Raw genomic sequence first — 27,139 nt, forward strand, 5'->3', positions numbered from 1 at the left:
TCCTTTCCTTCATTTCCTCCATTTTTTTTCTTTTCTGATGTCCTTTTTTAATAACTAAAATTGAGCTAATAACTCAAAATTACCCAGAAGGTTACCATTTGAATTGTTTGAATTCTGGAATTATCCAACTCTTAAAACATTCCGGAATCTACCATAATTAAACTTGACCTTATATATGGTAGATATTATATTAATAGAATGTTAAAAATCATGAAAACTGTTTTTTAAGTGGATCGTCAAAAAATAATATAGAGGGTAAAGTGAAAGTGCTAGAACACAGTGGCTTTGGCAACAAAAAGGATACATGAAAAATTAGGCAAATAACTGATCATTTATTCAGCTCATACCTTTAATATGAGTATAATAAGAGTGTTAGAATTCCAACTTTTTGGTTCTCTGCATAATTCATTCCAATGTTCCTAAAGCACTGACCTTCACAAGGTTAACATTGCAGCTCATAGCAAATAAGTGCACCACTTACCTCTTATTAATATAGTTAATATAATATAAGAAGCTATTAGATACCTACACACCAAGTATTCTATGAGATGATAGAAGAGAAGAATTTGACCTAAATTGGAAATTCACAAAAATCTTTCTGAAAGCAATAATGCCTAGATAGAACATTGAAAGAAAAGTATGAGGTAGGCAGGAAAATAAAATCTATTTGAGGCAATAGAAATAGTTTATAAAATGAACTTCACAATTTTTATAATGTTTTGTTCAATCATCTTCATCTAATGTTGCAAGACAAATCCCTCCCAAATTTGGTGGTTAAAATACAGTTATGTGATTAAACTTGCAAAGGGTTCAGCTGGGTTAGCTTACCTCTGCTCTAGGTGGTGACAGGGGAATTCCTGTATATGTTTGCATGTGGTCTGAAATGCTGGTACAGCAGGGGCTTCTACACATGTTACCACTAATTCTCCAGGATGCTAGCCTAGGATTTGGCACGTGGTAATAAAAGCATCTCTAGAAGGAAGAGCAAACAAGTTCTGGTACACAAGAACTTTACTAACTTCTGCTGGTGTCATTCACCCAAAAGAAAGAACAGGAAAAAATGAGAGCCAGGGATTTAATCAACACAGATTAAAAGCAAGATGTCTGAACCAGAATTTAGAGTCATGATAATAAGAATACTATCTGGGGTGGAAAAAAGCATAGAATACCTTTCTGCGGAGATAAGAAGTAAAATCTAGTCAGGATGAAATTAAAAATGCAATAACTGAGATGCAATTTTGAATGGATGCCACGACGGCAAGAATGGACAAAGTAGAGCAGCGAATCAACAACATAGAAGACAAACTTACAGAGAATAATGAAGAAGAAAAAAGAAGGAAATGAAGGCAAAGCAATAATATAAGAATTAGAGGACTCAATGACTCATTAAAAAGGAATAACATCAGAGTCATAGGGGTCCCAGAAGATGAAGAGAGAGAAAAAGGGGTAGAAGGTTTATGTGAGCAAATCATAGAGGAAAATTTTCCTAACCTGGGGAAAGACACAAACATCAAAACCAGGAAGCACAGAAAACTCCCATTAGATTCAATAAAAACTGACCACCACCAAGGCATATCATAGTCAAATTCACAAAATACACAGACAAGAAAAGAATTATGAAAACAGCAAGGGAAAAATAAGTCCTTAACCTGTAAAAGAAGACAGATCAGGTTTGCAGCAGACCTATCAACAGAAATTTGGCAGGCTTGAAAGGAGTGGCAGGATATATTCAATGAGCTGAATCAGAAAAATATGCAGCCTAGAATTCTTTATCCAGCAAGGCTGTCATTCAAAATAGAAGGAGATAAAGAGTTTCCCAGATAAGCAAAAACTAAAGGAGTTCATGACCATTAAATCAACCCTGCAAGAAATTTTAAAGGGGACTCTCTTAGGAAAGAAAAGATGAAACAAAACAAAAAAGATCCAAAACAACAAAGACTAGACAGGACCAAAGAACACCACCAGAAACTCCAACTCTACAGGCAACACAATGGCAATAAGTTCATATTTGTCAGTACTCACTCTAAATGTCAATGGACTAAACGTTCCAATCAAACAACATAGGGTAACATAATGGATAAAAAAAACAAGATCCATCTATATTCTGTTTACAAGAGACCCATTTCAAACCTAAAGACACCTTCAGATTGAAAGTAAGGGGATGGAGAACCATCTATTATGCTAATGGTTGCCAAAAGAAAGCCCAAGTAGCCATAGTTATATCAGACAATCTAGATTTTAAACTAAAGACTGTAACAAGAGATGAAGAAGGGCATTATATCATAATAAAGGTGTCTATTCACCAAGAAGATCTAACAATTGTAAACATTTATGCCCCCAACCTGAAAGACCCAAATATATCAATCAACTAATCACAAACATAACGAAACTCATGACAAAAATCAGATAGTAATAGGGGCCTTCAACATCCCCACTTACAACAATGGACAGATCACGTAAGCCGAAAATCAACAAGGAAACAACGGCTTTAAATGACACACTGGACTGGATGGGCTTAACAGATATATTCAGAACATTACATCCTAAAGCAGTGGAATACACATTCTTCTCCAGTGGATAAGGAACATTCCCTAGAATAGATCACAACTGGGACACAAATCAGCCCTCAACAAGTACAAAAAGAGTGAAATCATACTGTGCATATTTCCAGACCACAACACTATGAAACTCAAAATGAACCACAAGAAAAAATTTGGAAAGATTACAAATACTTGGAGACTAAAAAACATCCTACTAAAACACGAATGAGTTAACCAAGAAGTTAAAGAGGACATTAAAGAGTACACGGAAGTCAATGAAAATGATAATACCATAGCCCAAAACCTCTGGGATGCAGCAAAGGTGGTCATAAGAGGGAAGTATATAGCAATCCAGGCCTTCCTAAAGAAGAAAGAGAGGTCTCAGATACACAACCTCACCTTATACCTTAAAGACCTGGAAAAAGAACAGCAAATAAACCCCAAACCAGGAGAAGACAGGAAATAATATAGGTTAGAGTGGAAATCAATGCTATTGAAATAAAAAAAAAATAAAAAAATAAAAAAAACATGAGAACGGATCAATGAAACCAGGAGCTGGTTCTTTGAAAGAATTAACAAAATTGATAAACCCCTAGCTAGTTTGACCAAAAAAGAAAAAGGAAAGGACCCAAATAAATAAAATCCAAAATGAAAGAGGAGAGATCAAAACCAACACTGTAGAATTACCAACAATAATAAGAGTACATTATGAGCAATTATGTGCCAATATATTTGGCAGTCTGGAAGAAATGAACAAATTCCTAGAAACATATACACTATCAAAGCTGAAACAGGAAGAGATAGAAAATTTGAAGAGACTCATAACCAGTAAAGAAATTGAATTAGTAACCAAAAATCTCCTGAAAAACTCAAGAGACCAGGTCCAGATGGCTTTCCAGGTGAATTCTACCAAACATTCAAAGAAGAGTTACCACCTATTATTTTGAAGTTTTTCCAAAAAAAATAGAAATGAAGGGAAAACTTCCAAACTCATTCTATGAGGTCAGCATTACCTTGATTCCAAAACCTAAGGAGAACTACAGGCCAATTTCCCTGATGAACATGAATGCAAAAATCCTCAACAAGATATTAGCCAACTGGATACAACAATACATTAAAAGAATTATTCACCACGACCAAGTGGGATTTATACCTGGGTTGCAAGCCTGGTTAAATATCCAGAAATCAATCAATGTGATACACCACATTAATAAAATAAAGGTAAAGAACTACATGATCTCTATAGATGCAGAGAAAGCATTCAACAAATGCAGTGTTGTTTATTCATAAAAACCCTTAAGAAAGTATGGATAGAAGGTTCTTACCTCAAGTTCATAAGAGCTATATATGAGAGAACCATTGCTAATATCATGCTCAATGGGGAAAATCTGAGAACTTTCCCCCTAAGGTCAGGAACACAACAGGGATGTTCACTGTAACCACTGTTATCCAACATAGTATTGGAAGTCCTAGCCTCAGCAATAAGGCAACACAAAGGAATAAAAGGCATCCAAATCATCAAGGAAGGAGTCAAACTTTCACTCTTCACAGATGACATGATACTCTATATGGCAAACCCCAAAGATCCCACCAAAGTAACTGCTAGAATGGATCCAGAAATTCAGCAAAGTCACAGGATATAAAATAAATGCACAGAAATCAGTTGCATTCCTATACACCAATAATGAATCAACTGAAAGAGAAATCAAGGAATCGATCCCTTTTACGCCAAATTGCGCCAAAACCCATAAAATACCTAGGAATAAACCTAACCAAAGAAGTGAAATTTATACACTGAAAACTATAGAAAGCTTATGAAAAAAATCAAAGAAGACAAAAACTGGAACAATATTCCATGTTTATGGATTGGAAGAACAAATATTGTTAAAATATCAATACTACCCAAAGCAATTTACACATTTAATGCAATCCCTATCAAAATAACACCAGCATTCTTCACAGAGCTATAACAAACAATCCTAATTTTTGTATGGAATGAGAAAAAATCCCAAATAGCCAAAGCAACCCTGAAAAATAAAACCAAAGCTGGAGACATCACAATCCCAGACTTTAAGATGTATTACAAAGCTGTAATCATCATGATTATGGTACTGGCACAAAAACAGACACTTAGATCAATGGAAAAGACTAGAGAACCCAGAAATGGACACACAAGCATATGGCCAACTAATCTTTGACAAAGCAGGAAAGAATATCCAATGGAATAAAGACTATGTCTTCAGTAAATGGTGTTGGAAAAACTGGACAGCAACTTCCAGAAGAATGAACCTGGACCACTGTCTTACACCATACACAAAAATAAACTCAAAATGGATAAAAAACCTAAATGTAAGACAGGAAGCCATCAGAAGCTTAGAGGAGAAAGTAGGCAAAAACCTCTTTGACCTCAGCTATAGCAACTTCTTACTCAACACATTTCTAGAAGCAAGGGAAACAAAAGGAAAAATGAACTATTGGGACCTCATCAAGATAAAAACATTTTTCACAGCAAATGAAATAATTAGCAAAACTAAAAGGCAACCAACAGAATGGGGAAAAATATTTGCAAATGACATGTCAGATAAAGGGTTAGTATGCAAAATATATAAAGAAGTTATGAAACTCAACACCCAAAACACAAATAATCCAGTGAAGAAATGGGCAAAAGACATGAATAGTCACTTTTCCAAAGAAGACATCAAGATGGCTAACAGACACATGAAATGTTTATAGCAGTGCTATTGACAGTAGCCAAAGTATGGAAATAGCCCAAATGTTCACTGACAGATGAATGGATATTCATTCTATATAAATATAGAATGGAGTATTACCCAGCAATCAAAAAGAATGAAATTTTGCCATTTGCAAAAACATGGATGGAAGTAGAGGGAATTATGCTAGTGATAAAGCCAGTCAGAGAAAGACAAATATCATATGACTTCACTCATATGTGGAATTTAAGAAAAAAAACCAGATGAACATAAGGGAAGGGATGCAAAAATAATATAAAAACAGGCAGGGGGACAAAACATAAGAGACTCTTAAATGTACAGAACAAACTGAGGGTTGCCGGAGGGGTGGTGGGTGAGGGGACAGGCTAAATGGATAAGGGGCATTAAGGAAGACACTTGTTGGGTGTTACATGTAGGGGATGAATCACTGGAACCTACTCCTGAAATCATTATTGCACACTATATGCTAACTAACTTGGATATAAATTAAAAAGTAAAAATAAAAAATAATAATAGATCATACTACCATTGGTTTTAAAATATTTTGACACTGGAATGAGTGAATTTCCACCTAACGTCTTTTAATTCCCTTTCTTTTCAGCACAGCTGGAACCCATCATCTCTCTTACTGCCCAGCTAGTCATCACACATACCGATTTGGGCTAGCAAGTAATGACCAAGGAGGAAGAACAATAGACATATCTCAAGGGCACTTTTGAATAATTTATCCTTGTCTATACATTGAGGGATTTTTTTAAGTATTATTCAGAAACTTCTCATATCAAACATTATACTTATCCAATAACTCTTTAACCTCAATTTACTTGAATCAAAAAATTAAAACAGTAACTTTAAAATCAAATGCCTTGGGGCACCTGGGTGGCTCAGTCAGTTAAGCGGTCGACTTTGGCTCAGGTCATGATCTCGCGGTCCGTGAGTTCAAGCCCCGCGTTGGGCTCTGAGCTGACAGCTCAGAGCCTGGAGCCTGTTTCAGATTCTGTGTCTCCCTCTCTCTGACCCTCCCCCATTCATGCTCTGTCTCTCTCTGTCTCAAAAATAAATAAACGTTAAAAAAAATTTTAAAAACTAAAATAAAATGCCTTTCCAATGAGTAGTAAAAAGCCACTCTCCAAATTACTACTAATAAGAACAAACGATTCATTTCTTTTAGAGAATGGGCTAATGCATGGTTTAAAATGCAAGTGTCTATTCCAAACTATATATTTCCCTCCACACATAAAAACCATAAAAAATAATGTAAATTAAAATTTCTTTTATCATTAGATCTAAATGCTTTTCAAGGTTTTATGTTATACTTCAACTTACTCATTTCTAATTTTGGATTATTTTATGTTTTTGTATTTAGGAGAAGCAGTAAAATTTTGCTTGTATACAACTTAAAATGCTCTTTATGTCTTTTAATTAGCAACTTCATATTTTATATTTTATATTTTAAAAATATTTTAAAATTAAATTATGTATTTTTAACTTAAAGACTACTTTGGTGCAGCAACTATTCTTATGACTTTGATGTAAACAGAGGAAGGCTATATATATATATATATATATATATATATATATATATATATATGTGTGTGTGTGTGTATACAAATTATACACATTGAAAATTATACAACAACCTTATAAATATAAGTGAAAAAATATTTTTAACAATATCAGGAAATATAAAGAAGCAAACCACAGGAAAAATCATATGACATTTGCCATTATATAATGTTAAAAAACAAATAAAACTAAATACTCTTTTTTAAGAGGTAAATATATAGTAATACTTTAAGGAGATCTTTAAAATAAAAAAAATAACTTGATAGTGATTAGCTTTTGGAAGATGCAAAGTGATGTAAATATGAATGGGCACATTCTTTTGCTTCTAAGGAGCCAGTACTCTTCTATTTCCTGGATACAGATGGATTAATTTAGAGTATCTTTTTGAAATTTCCATAGCTTGTTTGCATTATGTTGTATGATATAATTAATTTACTGCATAATAATTTTAAAATCAGCAGAAAACTGATTGAAAAGCACAATCAATCGGGGTACCTGGGTGGTTCAGTCGGTTAAGTGTCCGATTTTGGCTCAGGTCCTGATCTTGCAATTAGTGAGCTTGAGCCCCGCATCAGCCTCTGTGTGACAGCTCACAGCCTGGAGTCTGCTTTAGATTCTGTGTCTCCCTCTCTTTCTGCCTCTCCCTCACTTGTGCTCTGTCTCTCTCTGTGTTGCAAAAATGAATAAAAGTTTAAAAATTAATTTTAAAAGCATGATCAATCTACATTAGGCTTATTTTTTAAATATTTATTAATTATTTTGAGAAGGGGGGAGAACACAAGAGGGGGAGGGGAAAAGAAAGAGGGAGAGAGAGCATCCCGACCAGGCTCCACATTGTCAGCACAGAGCTCGAGGTGAGACTGAATTTCAGGAACTTTGAGATCATGACCTGAACTGAAATCAAGAGTTGGATGCCCAACTGAACTGAGCCGCCCAGACGCCCCTCACACTAGGCTTATTTTTAAAAGAAAAAATGTAAAACCATTGTAATTTTTTTAAATTAGGAAAATAAAAATTTATCTGTAAGTTAATGCTAAGCACCTACAATAACTTCATATTCAAAATAAATAATGAAAAATAAAAAACTATGTACGATGAAATATTCACATATTAAACCCTCTTAAGCAATATTTAAAAAAGAAAGAAAATTGCATTTCAGGAGAAAAAGTATATACAAATAGGAAAAGTAAAAGTAGTCCAAAATTATATAACAAAAGAACTATGAAGAAGATGCAGAAATCTGAATTTTATATACCTAAAATACGGTTTCAAATATGTGTATGTATAAAATAGGTGAACTACGAAATTCTAATGGTATAGGTACAAATATAATTTAGCTGTTAACATAGCTAACACAAAAATGTATACGCCTAGCTATAAAAAAAACTAGAAAGGACATAAAATATATGAATGAAGGAATAAAACAATAAAATCACATCTATACATGCGTGCGAAACCTATCCATTCTAACTGATAAGAATATTAATGTTCTTCCTATGTCCATTCCTCAGTCAAGTAATTATTACCCTTTCATATTTGCTTATATAAACATCATGCGTGCAATAAACATTTTAGCATTAAAAGTAATGTTATCCTTTCTTCAGACAGCGATATATTCCCTGCTCATTATTTTCACATATTTTTCTTTTCTTTCCACCTGCATCCATTCACAGAACACAGGTCGATTGCATCCTACTGAGTGCCAGAACTATACTGGCTGTTACAGACACCGAGGCGAATAAAATTACTCATGCTCTCAAGTACTACACAATATAACTCACATTCTCATAAAAGAGTATTATAATATATGATAAGATCCCTAAGAAAGATATCTAAGCAGTATGCCAGAGAGCAAGATGGAACACAGTAATGGTCAGAATGGTAACACGCCAGAAGTTTCATCTTTTTCAATTATAAAACCCAAGATTGGCTGAGATAAAGATGTTAAAGATTCTGGTTTCCTATCTATCTCTACTCCTAGGAACAAGCCTAAAACAATTACATTAAATTCATTTAACTAATTCATATAGTGCTGTCTACCTACATCATTATTACAAAGTATCCAAAGTATCAACATAAGTCAGCCTCTCTGCTTTTAATTATACTTCATCTCACATAACGTAAATCCCCAGTTTATAGGCACTTTTAGTTCCACAATCTTGTTGCCTATCACTTGAAAGACTTGTACAAGAGATAAGTAAAGAACCTCTCATAATCATTAATTAACTGTGCAAAGAGGAGGATGTCTACTGTTCATCTGGTTCTGTGTTACTTGCACTCACCTTGAAACTGTTACTGACAGAAGAAGTCTTGAATAGAGTTTATTTCAGATTTAGTTACACAATTATCCCTATGTGATTTTACAGCTTGGTTAAAGTATCCATCACATTATTACTGAAAAGGAAGTAGTCGTAATGTCTATACCGAAGAGAAAGGAGCACACGTTAACAAAGAGACTTCTATGAAGTAGAATTGGAGCCACACATTTATGAATGTTGTCTAAAGTAATCTTTGAGAGGGTACTATGTACCATATGGAATAGCCCATGGTTTCTCCTTCGGCGTGTCATTACTCTGTTGGGATTCTTTGACATTTCACACTCGCTGTCTCATAATGCTAGTGGAAAAGTGGGGGGTAAGGAAGCATTGCCTATGACCACGTACTGGGACTGACAGAAAGTGACTGTAATAACATGTTGATTTTCCCCCCACAGGTCTGAAGACACAGCTCAGAGATTAGCTTGAAATCTTAACACCGACCTTCTGGTTCTGCCAACAATTATAAATTCCCCAAAGAAAATTATTCTTGTGACAGTATTTGTATTAGTTTCTAGAACTGCAGTAACAAATTACTGCAAGCTTGGTGGCTTAAATTAACAGAATTTTTTTTCTCTCACAGTTTTTGAGGCCAGAATTCTAAAATCAAGAGGTGGGCAGGGCTGCACTCCCTCCAAAGGCTCTAGGAAAGAATCTTTTTGCGACTCTTTCACATCTGGTAGCTCCAGGTGTTTCTTGGTTTGTGATAGCTTTAATCTCTGTTTCCATCTTCACATGGTCTTCCTCTCTGTGTCTTTTCTTATTAAAATACTTGTCATTGGATTTAGGGTTGACCCCAAAGTAGAATGATCTCATCTCACATTCCTTAATCTGCGAAGTCTCTTTTTCCAATAAAGGCACATTCACAGGTTCCAGGTAGGCATATTTTTTGGGAAGCCACCATTCAACCCATTACATTAGCTAAGGGTGTATATAAAATAATACTAGGGTAAGCAAAGAGTTTTATGCTTAGTATGTATCTTTGCTTTTAACAATTTATTATGTTTATTTTATGTATGATATTTACTGTAAGTCTCGTTCAATTATAGACCAAATCAATAGTGAACCAGTATATATTTCTAATACTATAACCTCCTGGCTGTTGCTTCATGATTCTTAGGCTAGATTCTAGCCTATGTGCTTTCAGTTAAGCCCCCCCAAAGTATTCTGCCCTGGCTTTTCTAAATCATCCCAGAAAAATCCTCTTCTGAGTTTCCGACAGTTTTTTTTTCATCAGCATGTTAGTGGGTGAGTAGTAATGAACTATACAAGAGATGTATTTTCTTAAATTTGTTTTATGAAGATACTTCACCTGATCAGAGATCAGCACCATTTATTTTACTGTGTCTTTCCATCGTGGCCTTTAATCTACTTCCTCTTATGCTATTGTTGGAGCATTAAGAAAACATTTTGGGAGTTGTTTCTATTTACAATGTTAAAAGAGATTTGGGAGAAAATTGAGTTTAAATAGGAAGTGTTTGTGAGATGTGTGTCAATGTCTTTTTTCTTGCTAGAGGAAAAAAGATGGAAAAAATGCAACTGCTATGATATTATTCCTTTCTGCTTAATAATGTTTTTGAGGTAGGCTTTCTGTATAACTTATGACAGATCATTGTTTCAGTAAGTATTCTTAGTTTCAAAAACAGAACAAGCATTGGTTATTTTGAGAGAAATATAATTTTTATGTCTTTTTATGTTAATCATCATACAATCATCAATTGGCTATGTTTAGTGAAATTTATAGGCAATCATCCTTCCAGGCGATTATATTAAAAAGAAAAAAAAAAAAGACAGGACATTCGACATACTCTTGAGAAAGATAATGAAGGTGTTGCTGCCCCTGTCAGTTAAAAGCAAACTGCTCTGATCATTCTTGCAGAGGTAAAGTAGCCCATTTACTGTCTTTATATCACATCTCATGATGTATATTAATTTGTTCCAGCAAAGTCACTACATATAGAAAACACAAATATTTGTATGTTTCTATGAAATATTTTGGTTAGGATATTCTAGTTAAAATTACTTAACAGCATTTTGGAGGGACACATATATTATGACCTTAGTGTTATTATATCCAATTTCCCACCACCACATTTCCTATGGATCAAAGTGACTGAGAGGGGGTACCTGGGTGGCTTAGTCAGTAAAACATACAACTCTTTATTTTGGCTCAGATCATGATCTCGCAGTTCGTGAGGTCAGGCTCTGTGCTAAAGGTGTAGAGCCAGCTTGGGATTCTCTCTCTCTTAGTCTCTCTCTCTCTCTCTCTCCCTCTCTCTCAAAATAAATGAATAAATAAACTTAAAAAAAACTTACAAACATGGGGGGCTTGTGTGACTCAATCGGTTAAGTGTCTGACTTCAGCTCAGGTCATGATCCCACAGTTCATGGGTTCGAGCCCCACGTCAGGTTCTGTGCTTAGCTCAGAGCCTAGAGCCTGCTTCGGATTCTGTGTTTTCCTCTCTCTCTGCCCTTCTCCCCAGTTGCACTCTGTCTTTTCCTGTCTCTCAAAAATACATGTTAAAAAAATAACAACTTATAAACAAACTGACAGTCATTCTGCCTCTTCTACCATCTATAGTTCATGGGCAATAATTACCTGTCCTAGTTTTACCATTTTGGCTCTGCCAATCAGAAATGTCCACTTTTTCAATGTCATCACAGACCCGTTTCAATGGTGGCATCTCCCACCACCATCTCTGGCTTCCCAATTCTCATACCACCTTTCTTCCATACTTTTTCTTCATATGATAGCAACTCTGGTCTATTGACTTCACATGAACAAATTTTACTAAACCAATTTTAAGTTAATCAACTTAAGTAAATCAAGTATATTCAATCTAGGATCCTGGGAAACTGCACCTATATTATACATTCAACATGTCCTGGTTTTGTGTTTGGACCTTGGGCTACAATAGTTACAATCCATTTCCACATATTTCATACAGGTATTTGAGATTAAAAGTTAACCAGATAGTGCAATTATTTGGTGTATAAGCTGTCTCATCTCAAAATAGACCTCAACATTCTCCACAGATATCTTCAAGTTATTATCTAGGGGCAAAAAGAGAAGATGAAATGAGGCTTGAGGAAAATGGGCACCTCTTGCAAGACAAGTCTCAGATGTGATCATTGCAAAATATTTGAGCAAGTGGAGTCTAGTTTTCTCACATGAGTGAGGAGTAATGTTTCTGCTGTCAATGGAATGCCAAAGGACTTGGTAGGTGTACAAAAATCTCAACTCAGATCTGAGGTGCCTACTAATTCCCACTGAATGCCTTAATCTTAATATAACTCTCTGATTTTCTAATTCTGTCTTGAGGTTTAACTTAAAATTCTGAGGTTTTAAAAAAATTATTATTATTTCTCTATCATTGTTTTCTTTAACTTATCTAGTGACAATAGAAGCAAATATTGCACTTCACGTCATAGCCCTAGAAGTCTTCATTATTACCATTTAAATTAAGTTCAGTGTTTACATGTTTTTCCTACCCCTTACCTTCAAACACCTCTTAATTCCAACTTAACCACAAATGAATCTGTCAGGGCTCAATCATAGAAATAGAAAGACTATGATTATTATATTATAAAGACATGTATTTGAGGAATTTATGGATTATGCAATTGGATTTTGTGCCGTTATGGAAACAATTGTAAAAATGAAATCTCAAAAAAGAAATTGAGAGTCATCAAAAAGAGTTACAAAGCAGACCTTCTAAAACAATGGTGTAGGTGAACAACTTGGAGCTTGAGGCGCATCTGTAGCAAGACTTGTTCAGCTGCCAGAGTGGGACTGCTATTGAAAGTCACTGAATCAATCTGGAAAAGTCTTTTTCCCTTCTTATCTGTCAGTGTGCCTGGGTTGCTATTAGTCAGCAGGTGTAGTATTCAGAAAGAGGAGATGGATATGAAGCAGGTGAGTTGTGGAAGACATATACAGAACTATCTCACCGTGTCTATCCATGGTGACTTTCATATATTAATAACTTCTACTCAGTTTTCATCCTCCAGATATCATGTTTCTCTGTCGTCTAACTCCACTCAGATGCACACAGGGAAGAGTAGACTGAAAGATATGTTTCCAGCTTAACGAAGCTGACACATAGTACCAAACAGTCAGAGTAGATGACAATTATAATTATGTTGTTACTACATAAACCAATTTTAATATTCTTTTTTTTTTCAATATAAGAAATCCTAATGAAGAAATTTCCATGCTGGTTGACCACATATCCCAACAACTCATCAAGAGGAACTGTTTTCTGGAACATTCCCTAAAACTTCTCTAGGTATTTTAATGACAGGTAATTTAATGAAGGGAATTCATCGCACAGGTAGGAAAGAGACACAAAGTCAAATAGAGAGTGTTGAAGCAATTCAAATATCAGCAAGAGGCAAGGAATCAGTGACCAGTCTTTGGAAATGGAGAAAGTAATAATAATGAGGCCACAAGTTGAGTCCATCTTCTGGATATAAAATTCTTTCAGGGGCCATGGAGATCTGGGATCATGGAAGATGGGATTGTCTTATGGAGAGTAGGAACTATGGAGGAAAGGCAGTCACTACTGGAATAGGCCAGAGATGTGAGAAATAAAAATGGGAATATCAGGTTTCTCCCCTTTTCTTGTTCTCCAGGTTATTAGCAGCAATTACTTTTTTTTAATGTTTATTTATTTTTGAGAGAGAGAGAAAGAGTACAAGTGGAGGAGGGGCAAAGAGAGAGTGGGAGACACAGAATCTGAAGCTAGGTCCAGGCTCTGAGCTGTTAGCACAGAGCCCAACAAGAGGCTCGAACTCACAAAACTTGAGATCATGACCTGAGCTGGAGTCCGACGCTTAACTGATTAAGCCACCCAGGCACCCCTGTTTGCAGCAATTCCTATTGGCTAAGAATATATTGGCTACACCTAGGAGGCTTTGGAAGGGGATCCTGGAAACTGGTTTGGAAAGGAAGAGCAAACGATAGATGAAAATAACTGCTAGGCAATGACTGATATATATCTAGCCACTTAATAATATATTAGATACCATGAGAAGAATTCTATGAATGGATATGCTAAATTCATTTGTGTAAATATACTTGGATTCCCTTAAATTGCTTACTAATGCACTCTAAATTTTAAGAGGTTTGTTGAATTCTATGTTCCTTAGAAATGTGGAAGAATCATCTCTAACTTAAAGAAAATGAATATGAAGTCATCTGAAAAAATATTTTTTATAATCTAATAGCCGTATATATCCACACATTATATTTTTAAAAATAATTTATATTCATATTTTAAAGAATTTTCTCACATTTACTGTGTTTAAATGTCCCCATAGTAATGTCATGAAATGGATATACCATGGTTAATAAAACTTGGGTGGCAATAAGGGATTTATTTTCTAACACATACTGAAAGCCCTGGTATTTAATACACATGACTGAATTTCCAGTTAAGACTAGCTCGCACAAAGTACTGCACCATGTGCAAGACTGTAGAGTCTCGCTCTATGAGGGAATATGGCTTAGATAGGAAGCAATGTGCAAATAATCAAGCACTTTTCCCTTTCTAAGATAAACAGCTGGATATCACTTAACAGAAGTTATTAAAGTAGCTAAACATTTTTGTAAAAGCTGATGAACTTTGGTTTTAAAATACAAACGTCAAACAGCTATATGAACAGAAGCTGCAGCCATTCTAGCATGGGCAATGGGAGACACACACGGGCGTATCAGCTGTCACATTCCAATCAGGACCTAACAAATGCAATACTAATAATATTGTAATAAGAACAACAACTAACATTTAGTGACAGTTATTTATCTTTTCTTTCCCATTTCTAAAAGGGGGCTTCCGATTAATACTCTATGTCCATAACTTTGCAAGTTTGCATTTGCAAAAATTATTTTTAATTTGTCTCTACGTTTATTTTTATGTACTCTGGCTAGAGTACAAAAGTCCAATTGTTACCATACATGGGCATGCATACACCTCAGAGATACTGATATTCAGTCAGGCTGAATATCACAATAAAGCAAGTCCAATGAATTCTTTTGGTTTCCCAGAGCAAATAAAAGTTATGCTTACGTTATAGTCTATCTACTAAGTGTGAAACAGCATTATGCCTAAAAAAATTTGCAAACCTTAACTAAAAATATTTTATTGCTAAAAAATGCTAATCACCATCTCAGCTTTCAGTGAGTCATGATCTTTTTGCTGGTAGAGGATTTTGCCTCTCTGTGTTTGGCTGCTGACTTATCAGGGTGGTGCTTGCTGAAGGTTCGGGTGACTGGGGCAATTTCTTAAAATAAGACAAAAATAAAGTGTGTAACATTGATTGTCCCTTTTTTCATGAACAATTTCTCTGTAGCATGAGATACTGTTTGATGGTCCTTCACCCACAGTAGAACATCTTTCCAAACTGAAGCCAATCCTCCCAAATCCTGTTGCTCCTTTTTCAACTGAATTGATGTACTATTCTTAATCTTTTATTGTCATTTCAACAATCTTTTGAAAATTGAAAATTAAATTTTTTTTAATGTTTATTTATTTTTGAAGGAGAGAGAGAGTGTGAGTGGGGGAGGGGCAGAGCGAGAGGGAGACACAGAATCCGAAGCAGGCTCCAGGCTCTGAGCTGTCAGCACAGAGCCCAACGCGGGGCTCAAACTCAGAAACCGTGAGATCGTGACCTGAGCTGAAGTCGGACGCTCAACCGATTGAGCCACCCAGGCACCCCCATGTCAACAATCTTCACAGTCTCTTCACTATGAGCTGTTTCCATCTCAAGAAACCACTTTCTTTCCTCATCCACAAAAATCAACACGTCAGCTATAAAAGTTTTATCGAGATTGCAGCATTCAGTGAGATCTTCAGGTTCCACTGCTAATTCTAGTTCTCTTGTTATTTCCACCACTTCTGTCTGCACTTACTTCCTCCAGTAAAGTCTTGAACACCTCAAAGTCATCGAGGAGGGTTGGAATCAACTTCTTCTAAATTCCTGTTCGTGTTGATCTTTTGACCTCTTCCCATGAATTGCAAATGTTCTTAGTAGCATCTAGAATGGTGAATCCTTTTTAGTAGGTTTTCAATTTATTTTGTCCACATACCTCACAGGAATCACATATTTATAGAAGCTTTACTCTTATGAATGTATTTCTTATGAGACTTGAAAGTCTAAATTGCTCCTTGGTCCATGGGCTGCAAAATGGATGTTGTGTTAGCAGGCATGAAGACAGCATTAATCTCATTGTATATCTTCATCGCACCTTGGGTAACCAGGTGCATTGTCAATGAGCAGTCATATTTCGAAAGGATTCTTTTTTCTAAGCAGTATGTCCCAACAGTGGGCTTAAAATATTCAGTAAACCATGTTGTAAACAGATGTGCTGTCATCCAAGCTTTGTTGGTCTATTTATAATGCACAGGCAGAGTGGATTTAGCATAATTCTTAAGGGCGCTAGGATTTTTAAAATGGTACATGAGCATTGGCTTCGATTTAAAGTCACCAGCTGCATTAGCCCCTAATAAGACTGTCAGCTTGTCCTTTGAAGCTTTTGAAGCCAGGCATTAACTTTGCCTCTCAACCTATGAAAAGTCCTAGATGGCATCTTCTTCTGCTACAAGAGTATTGCATCCACATTGGAAATCTGATGTTTGCTGTAGGCACCTTCATTAATGATCCTAACTAGATCTTCTAGATCACTGTCTGCAGCTTCTACATCAGCATGTGACGCTTCACCTTGCACTTTTATGTTGTGGAGATGATTTCTTTCCTTAAACCTCATGAACCAACCTCTGCTAGCTTCAAGCTTTTCTTCTGCAGCTCCTAACTTCCCTCAGCCTTCATAGAATTGAAGAGAGTTAGAGCCTTGCTATGGATTAGACTTTGGCTTAACGGAATGCTGTGGCTGGTTCAATCTTCTCTGTAGACCACTAAAAGTTTCTCCATATCAACAATAAGGTTGTTTCTCCTTCTTATCATTTGTGTGTTCCATGGAGCATTCCTTTTAATTTTCTTCATGAACTCTTCCTTTTCATTTACAACTTGGCTGTTTGGTGCAAGAGGTCTAGCTCTTGGCTTATCTCAGCTTTTGACATGACTTCCTTACTAAGCTTTGTCATTTCTAGCTTTTGATTTAAAGTGACACACATGTGACTCTTCCTTTCACTTGAACACTTTGAGGTCATGGTAAGATTATTACTTAGCTTAATTTCAATATTGTTGTGTCTCAAGGACTAGGACAGCCCAAGGAGAGGAAGAACGATAATGGAAAGTTAGCTGGTCTATGAAGCAGTCAGAACAGAGACTACATTTATAGATAAATTTACTGTCTTATGTGGAGGGTGGTTCTTGGCCCTAAAGCAATTATAATATTAACATCAAAGATCACTGATCACAGATCACCAAGACAAATATAATAATAATGAAAAAGTGTGAAATATTGCAAGCACTATCAAAATGTGACACAGAGGCAGGAAGTGGAGCAAATGGAAAAATGGCACAAATAAATTTGCTCGACACAGGGTTACCACAAACCTTCAATCTGTAAAAAACACAGTATCTGCAAAACGCAACAAGGTAAAGCACAATGATAGCAGATACACTTGTAATACTCTACTTTTCCTAATAATGTCTGATCAAGAGATCACTTCTGGTGTTAAAGGTGATCTTATTACCTGAGATTTCCTATTGTAAATGAAGACAAGAAAGAAGGATGGAGAAATCTCAAAGTAAGCAAACAGCATTTCAGCAGAACGGTTTCTTAAAAACCACAACCCTATCTGTATATAGATTTACAATTACTTTGCAATATTACCCCCAAAAATATGCACTTTGATGTCTGACAGATTTATACAGAAGTGTAACCACAGCAAAATTTAAAATGTATGTACATTTTTATTACCCCCAAAAGTTCTATTTGCCCCTTCCTATCACTCCTCCTCCCTACTCCAGGATGCCCTCTACTGTGCCTGTCCTACAATGTCACATGAAAGGAACCACTCTCTACAGGGCCCTTTGTATCTGGCTTTGGTTACTTAGCATAATTCTAGAGATTCATTTGTGCTGTGTCATGATATCAATATTTTGTTTCTTTTGTATTTTTAAAGAGTATTCCATTGCATACATTTGCCACTTCATGTGCTCCACCTGACGAATATTAGGAGTGTTCTCGATTTTGACTATTTTGAACAAAGGTGCTATGAGCGTTTGTGTAGAAAACATATTTCAGACATACACTTTCATTCCTCATGTATAAGCACTTAGCAGTGAAATTGCTAAGATGTATGGTAACAGTATATTTAATTTTACGAAAAACTGAAAATCTGCTTTCCAAAGAAGCTAAGCAATTATGCATTCTCACCGGAATACACGAGATCCCCAGTTCAATATACTCTGTAGCAAATCTCCTCTTGGACTTTTTCATTTTAGCAATTCTAATGGGTGAGGTTTAGTATTTCATAGTATTGTTTTAATGTGCATTTTCTTAGTAAATAATGTTGAGTATTTTTTCATATGATTACTTTTCTCTCTGTATCTCTTTCGTGAAATGACTCCTTAACACTTTTGCTCACTTTTAAAAATTAAACTCTCTCTTATTGTGTTGTAACATTGGTTTATGTATTTTATACACAAAACCTTTACTGGAATTTGTTTTGCACGTATTTTCCGCCAGAATGGTATGTGTCTTTTCGTTTTATTAACAGAACTTTTTGAAGCACTAGTTTTTAATTTTTATGAAGTACATTTATTGCTTTTTTTTGTTAGCATATTTTATCTCCTCTAAAAAAGTGCTTCATAACTCCACTTCTCAAAGTTTTTATCAATATTTTATTTTACAATTTAAAATCATTTGCTTTTTGGGGCGACTGAGTGGCTCAGTCGGTTAAACGTCTTACTTTGGCTCAGGTAATGATCTCACATTCTGTGAGTTCGAGCCCCCCATCAGGCTCTGTACTGTCAGCCTTAGCTTGGAGCCTGCTTCTAATTCTGTGTCCCCTCTCTCTCTGCTCTTCCCCCACTCTTATTCTGTCTCTCTGTGTCTCTCAAAAATGAACAAACGTTAAAAAATTATTTTTAATTATTTGCATTTGAATTGGATCCCTGGTAACTATCAAGTTATTTTTTTGGTATCATTCAAGAGAAAGTGTGGGGCTCATTTGTTAGCACACAGGTGTCCAGCTGTGCCAGACCATTTGTTTCAAAGACTATGCTTATACCCTTTGCACTTTGTTTCATTCAATGTACTCTATAGAAGTGGATTTATTTCTGGAATCTATAATCTGTATCATTAATCTTCAGGTCCATTTTATAGAAATATCATACTCTAAACAAAATGTGACTCCAAATGCAAATGATGTTATTGTATTATTATTTAAATTTTTATTAATCAAATACCAAATCTGACATTTTATTGCAGAACGGATAACTTTACCTTGAGTGCAATTTGATTACAACCTTTGTACTGTAAAATTACTATTTAATTTATACTCACTTTTGTAATATCAGTAATATTAATAATATTAGTAATATCAGTAGTTTAGTAATATCAGTAGCTTATTTGTACTATAATCAGTAATATCTTAGTAATATCAGTAGCTTATTTGCACATAAGTGAGTATCTTTCAGGAAACTCTTTTAACCATGCATTTTCTAGAAGAAACTTTACACTCAGTACACCTAGTCTAGGAAAGGAGAAAATCTTCCTTCTTTAAAATATATAGCAATCTTTAGCAAGTATTTCTCTTAAGTTGTGCCTTTTTGAAAATTTCCAAATTGCAAACTGTCAAGTTTTTTTTCTAAATATATTCATTAAGAATTACCATATTTTCAAATCTCGTTTATTGAAAACTTAAGGTGTTTGGGTCACCAAATTTTTCTCTTACCTGATTTTTATTTTTTCTAAATTTTATATTCATCATATGTAGATCAAACACGATGGATTACAATTTCATTGCATATGATTTCAGAGTGATTCTTCTTGATGAATTTTTGAAATGACAGAGTTGGCATATTGGAGCAGTTGCACTGAGGTATAATTCACATGCAAAAAATGCATCCGTTCTAAATTTATAAAGTTGTGCAATCATCAAAACAATTCAGATTTGAAGCATTTTTATCATCCAAAACTTGCCATTCTATTCTTTACCATGTGTCTCCACTCTCATCCCCATTCTGGGGCAACCACTGGCCTCTTTTCTGTCTTTATAAATTTCTCTGTTTTACAAAGTTCATAAGAAGGTAGTCATACAATACATATTTTCTGCATATGGCTTTTTTTCACTTGATGTAATTTTTAGCCCTTTCCATTGCTGAATAATATTCCATTGAAGGGAGATATATTTTTTCATCTGGATTTCAATATGCAAAAACCTGAAATAAGACATTTTCTTTAAAAAGCTGTTCTTAAATAGAATGGTCTAAAAAATAATATGGTTTTGAGTGTTTGTATATGAAAAAAATCCCAGAAAGCATTACATTTATCACGAAATCTAATTTTTTTAAAAAAATCATAGTTATAATCTAATCAGCCAATCTTATTTGTTATGCAATCTAATCTATATTATTCTGATTTTTAGTTTAAAGCTCTGTAAACAATTTAACTTTAAAAACTACACTCTTCTTCAAGTTATCTATTTATTTATCTTATATAATCACCCTCAATATTTTTATTAACTGTCATTTCCTTCCTTATCATTCAAAAGCATAAACTATTTAATGATGATTTTATATGCAAACTTAACAGCTATTTTAGTTTGCCATTACTATACCTGATTTAGGCTTTAACTAAAGGTACTAAGCACCCATCATGTCCAAGGAAAAATTGTGTTCTATAAGTCTCTTCAAAAAAAAATTGGACTTTTCAGCAATTAAAGGCATACAAATCAAAATACTGCAATGTGTAGAGGCATCACACTACCTAATTTCAAACTGTATTACTAATCTAATGCAATCAAAACTGTATGATGCTGACGTAAAAAATAACAATATAGATTAATAGAACAGAATTAACATACCAGAAATAAACCCATGCATATAAGGTCAACTAATAATTGCCGAGGGAGTTAAGAATACTCAATGGGTAAATGGGAAGAGTCTCTTTAATATATAGTGCTGGGAAAATTAATAGTTACATGCAAAAGAATGAAACTGGGCCCATATCTTATACCACTCACAAAAATTACCTTTTAGTGGATAAAGACTTGAATGTAAGACTGAAACCATAAAACTCCTGGAACAAAATATAGAAAAAAATTTTCCTGTCATGGGTCTTAGCAATAATTTTTTGGTTATGGCATCAAATGTATTTGCAAGGAACAAAATAAAAAATAAACAACTGGTGTTACATCAAACTAAAAAGCATTTGCACAGCGTAAGGAACAATCAACAAAATGAAAAGACAACTTACAGATTGGGAGATAAAAAATATATATATGCCTATATATATACATACAACATGTTTATGATCATATGTTCTTATAAAGCCCAGTGCTTTCCAATGTGGTTGCTCTACCACTTAAATAATTTGGGGGGCTCCTGGGTGGCTCAGTCGGTTAAGCATTGGACTTCGGCTTAGGTCATGATCTCATGGTTTGTGGGTTCGAGCCCCGTGTTGGGCTCTGTGCTGATAACTCAGAGCCTGGAGCCTGTTTCAGATTCTGTGCCTCCCTCTCCCTCTGCCCCTCCCCTGCTCACACTCTGTCTCTCTCTCTGTCTCTCAAAAATAAATGAATGTAATTAAAAAATAAATTTTAAACAATTTTTGAGCCAGGATCTAATAAACTTAAATAAGGAGCAGCACAAATTCTTTTTTTCTTTTAAGTTTTTTTTTACTTATTTATTTTGAGACAGAGAAAGAGTGCACGAGCAGGGGAGGGGCAGAGAAAGAGGGAGAAAGAGAGAATCCCAAGCAGGCTTTGCACTGTCAACATGGAGCCCAGTACAAGGCTCAAACCCAGGAACCCTGAGATCATGACCTGAGCTGAAACCTAGAGTCAGACGCTTAACCGAGTGAGACACCCAGGCACCCAGCAGCACAAACTCTTAGAAGGTTTATTATTAAAAATGATTATTCTTTAGACGTCGTCTTACATATGGAGAAATTGTTAATTATGGCTTTCTTCTATGTATGATACAATGTTTATATTAATTGATAATATAACATAACTATGAAAGTATAAACTTCCTTTAATTAATTTTTCCTTGATACAAGTTTTGTAAGTAGATGGTAAGACAATAATCTTTAAAGTGCCATGTAATATTCAAAGCTTTCTTTTATTTCCATCTTTATTGAAATATAATTGACATATAACATCATTCAAGATTAGGTGTATTTTTATTAATAGTGTATGAATGAGAAGGTTGACATTTGTTATTAGAATCGTATAACTGGCATTTCATTAGAATACCTTCTTACAGTCTGAGAAAAAAAATTTTTTTGAGAGAGAGAGAGAGTGTGAGCAAGGGAAAGGGGCAGAGAGAGAGAGAGAGAGAGAGAGAGAATCTTAAGCAGGCTCTACACTCAGCATGGAGCCCCAGGCAGGGCTTGATTCCATGACCCAGGAATCATGACCTGAGCCTAAATCAAGAGCCATATGCTCATCTGACTGAGCCACTCAGGCATGTCTAGTCTGAGAAAAATTTTTAAAGTCATTTTGAAGGTACATAATTTAGTTAAAAATCTATTATATTTTCCTTTAATATAACAAGCACAAGTGAAAGTATAGGACCCAGACCCATAACAGAGAGAGATACTTCACTTTGAGAATTAGACACTCTATTTTAGTGAAGATATTTTAAGCTTGTAAATTTGATAAGAAATAATAAAGTAAATTATTTCTCCCAGTCATTAAAACAATTTAAAAGTAGTTCTACTGTCAACGTGGAAAACACTTTAGAGAAGCATAAAAAAGAACTACTACTGATTTTGATGTTTCCAAGAGACACTATAATGCCGAATTACTAAGGTCACATTATAGCCTCTGTTTGCTACTGGATTCCTTAGAGTAAGTATGATTTACAGGCTTCAGTACTGATCTGAAATAAAGGGACATAAATCAAACACCTCAGAGAAGTCAAGAAGACTCTTCATACTAAGACACAAAGAACTGATGACTGCATTCTCAGCTGTCTACCAAGACAAAGATATCGCTATAGCAGTAAGATTATGCAGCCATATTCATGAAGTATTTTTGCTTCAACATAAAGTTTTATGCATAATTATCTTAATTTCAGTCAATACTGTCTTTTTAAAATATATTTTCAAAAGTCTTTTATGAAAACATATGGAAAGATGGTCTTCGAGTTTCACTTGCCACTAAGCTTTGAATTCTGTATGCATACACTTAAAATCTAGTGTTAAAATATTTATAAATGCATAGGAACAGATGAAAAATTCCAGAAGTTTTGCAAGACAAAGTTAGTAGGAAGTCACATAGGTCAGGTTCTAGAAATAAAGTATTAATAAAATTAAATTGAGGAAAAAATTTGAAATCCCCAGGTGAACTTCGCATTAGAATATTTTCAAGACTACGTGCAAGTAGGAAATAAACTTAAGTGAATGAAAATCTCTTGATAGTTTTGGGGGTCAAATAAGATAATGAACTGGATAATCTTCCTCAGAACTTGTTATGGCCAATCTTCTAATTTTAGCCATTCTAATAGGTTCACAGTGGCATTTCTTAGTGGTTTCACTATTTGCTTCCTTGGTGAAAAACAATATCACAAGTGTCTTTTCATGTACTTATTGGCTATCCATAGATCTTCTTTGGTGAAGTGTCTGCTCAAATATTTTGCCCATTTTTGATAGATTGTTTTCCCATTATTGAATTTAAGGATTGTTTATAGATTCTGGACAGTAGTGCTTTATCAGATACGTGATTTTATTTTATTTATTTATTTTTAAAAAAATTTTTTTTCAACGTTTCTTATTTATTTTTGGGACAGAGAGAGACAGAGCATGAACGGGGGAGGGGCAGAGAGAGAGGGAGACACAGAATCGGAAACAGGCTCCAGGCTCCGAGCCATCAGCCCAGAGCCCCACGCGGGGCTCGAACTCACGGACCGCGAGATCGTGACCTGGCTGAAGTCGGACGCTCAACCGACTGCGCCACCCAGGCGCCCCATAGATACGTGATTTTAAACTATGTTTCCCAGTCTGTGGCATGGCTTTGTATTCTCCAAGTTCTTCATGTAATTATTTCCTGCTACTAAAGCAGGGTCTCTATGAGTATAATGCCAAGTACTCTGTGAATTATGAGGTATTCTAATTTGGCTGGTAGAAACTGACAGTGTTCTCAGGTGTGTATAAATGTCAGACATCATTATCTGTAATCATCTCGGATGGTTTATTTATCTGGTCTTAGGTAATACTTGAAATCAATAATTTCTTTAGTGAATCTGTACCATGAGTCAGTCAGTGCTCTGCTGACTACTAAGGGGAGGTGGCTGTGATCTTGGAAGCTCTCTTTCTGTGTAGCTTTCTTATGCCTGGTACTCTGTCCTGAAAGTTGTCCCAGTCTTAGTCTCCTTGTTCTCTCAGCTCAATTTCTTCAAAACATGGTATTCGGCGGGTTCTACCTGGGGTGCCCCCACCAATACCAAAACCTGGAGTCTCTCTCAAGGCAGAAAATTAGAGCAATCTTAAAGTTTATTTAAAATGTTTATTTATTTTTGAGAGGGACAGAGACAGAATGCGAGTGGGTTAGGGGCAGAGAGAGAGGGAGACACAGAATCCAAAGCAGGCTCCAGGTTCCACGCTGTCAGCACAGAACCTGACAGGGGGCTCGAACTCACAAACTGTGAGATCATGACCTGAGCTGAAGTCAGTCGCTCAACCGACTGAGCCACCCAGGTGCCCCTTAAAGTTTATTTTATTTTTTTACTCTCTCTCAGTAATTATTATCCCGTGTTGCCTGATGTCCAGCGTCTTGAAAATGGTTGCTTCATGTATTTGTCTTGTCTTGTTATTTCTGGCAGCAGGTAAACCTGGTCCTTTTACTCCAACTTTAGGAGAAGCTGAAAATTCCTTTTAAACTGTGGATAATTAACAGTATTCTTTTCAAAACACATATACAGTGAAGGAGATCTCTAGGACATTACAATTTTAGGTAGATAAGATAAGTTCCCTTTTGGTCCTCCAGCTCTAACCTGTGGGATTGCCATAGCACAATTTAAAACAAATACCGATGTCTTTATCTGAAAAAGTCATGACAAATGCCAATCTAACTTGATTTCTAACAAAGCAGCTCATGACTAATTTTATCAAAATTATTCTGTTTTGTTTTGTTTTTTTCCTTGAATGGAGTTAGCTAACATTAAGATTTTTTTTAGGTAGATAAGTTTGGTAAGAATTATATGAATTATGTTTTCTGAATTTTTCTTTTTTATGTAATTTCCTCCACATATTTTCATCTGACTTAAAAAGGTGTTTAGTGTTTTTAAATACATAACAGAATGGATCTCGAAAGAGAGTATGGTTGTGGAGAGTAAAGGATAATTATGTTAGTCCTTAGGCAATAAGAATCATATGTTATGAATCATTCAAGAGGTTTGATGATTGAATTGTGTGAGATAACTTTAACATCAGTGATATAAAGAAAAATCATGGGGTGCCTGGGTGGCTCAGTCAGTTGAGCGTCTGACTTCTGCTTAGGTCATGATCTCACAGCTTGTGAGTTCGAGCCCCGCGTCGGGCTCTGTGCTGACAGCTCAGAGCCTGGAGCCCACTTCGGATTCTGTGTCTTCCTCTCTCTCTGCCCCTAACCCACTCGCATTCTGTCTCTGTCCCTCTCAAAAATAAATAAACATTAAAAAAAATTTTAGGAAAGAAAAATCTCAATTTAACATTGTGTAGTTCTCAGAAAAGGACAGAAAAATGTGTATCTGTAGTACCATCATTCTAATAGTTAAAGATTTTTATAATTGAGATTTTAGAACACTGTTTTGTGTGTAATACATCAAACACAACAAAAGTGAACATTTTTTAACATCAATTACCTGTGAAGAGAAAGCAATATAGCACAGGCAACTGATTTAAAACTATATTCAGTGTATCATTTGTTTCTTACAGTAACATTATGAAAAGATAAAACTTAATATATTCCTTAAAAGATTGTTTAAAACATCTCTTTTGATTCTGTGTTGAGTGTGATGAAAAGAGTTTAATATGTAGTCATTTGAAAAGAAAAATTACATTAAAAGAAGTTATATAGAGATATTTTTCAATTTGAAAAAAATGGTGTTTTAGAACCAGTATTAATAAATTGCCTTAAAACTTCTAACCACCTTCATAAATATTTATATCACATATATTTTATATAAAACAATAAATTTAAAATAGATTTCCAGGTTCTATTTTATAACTTTTACAACTAAAATATAGAATTACATAATTATCATGTTTATAAAACAAGATGACATGAATAAAAATATTATGTTTTATCCACTGTTGTTTTCATATTCATGAAATTATGTGTGATCTAAATATACATAGACATAAATAAACATGCCATTAGACAGTCAAGTCATTTTTATTGAGATATAATTTATGTACAACTTTGTATTTGTTTTAGGTATGTAACATAATGATTTAATATATGTATATATTGCAAAATGATTACTAGAATAAGTTTAATTAACATCTATTACCTTACATAGTTTCAGTATTTTTCTTGGGATGAGAACTTTTAAGACTTACTCTCTTAGCAATTTTCAAACATACATTATTGTTAACTATAGTCACCATGCCGTACATTATATCCCCAGGGCTTATTTATCTTGCAGCTAGAAGTTAGTACCTTTTGACTTCTTTCACTCACTTCTCCCACCCCCGTGTCTCCCTCCACCCCCCGCACTGTCCTCTGGCAACCACCAATCCATTCTCTGTATCTAATGAGGTCATGTTTTTATTAGATTCCATATAAAAATGAGACCATGCAATATTTTTCTTTGTCTGATTTATTTCACTTAACATAATGCCTTCAAGATTCATCAGTGCTGTTGC

This window comes from Panthera leo, chromosome F3 (genome assembly GCF_018350215.1).
Source record: "Panthera leo isolate Ple1 chromosome F3, P.leo_Ple1_pat1.1, whole genome shotgun sequence".
In the NCBI taxonomy this organism is placed as follows: domain Eukaryota; kingdom Metazoa; phylum Chordata; class Mammalia; order Carnivora; family Felidae; genus Panthera; species Panthera leo.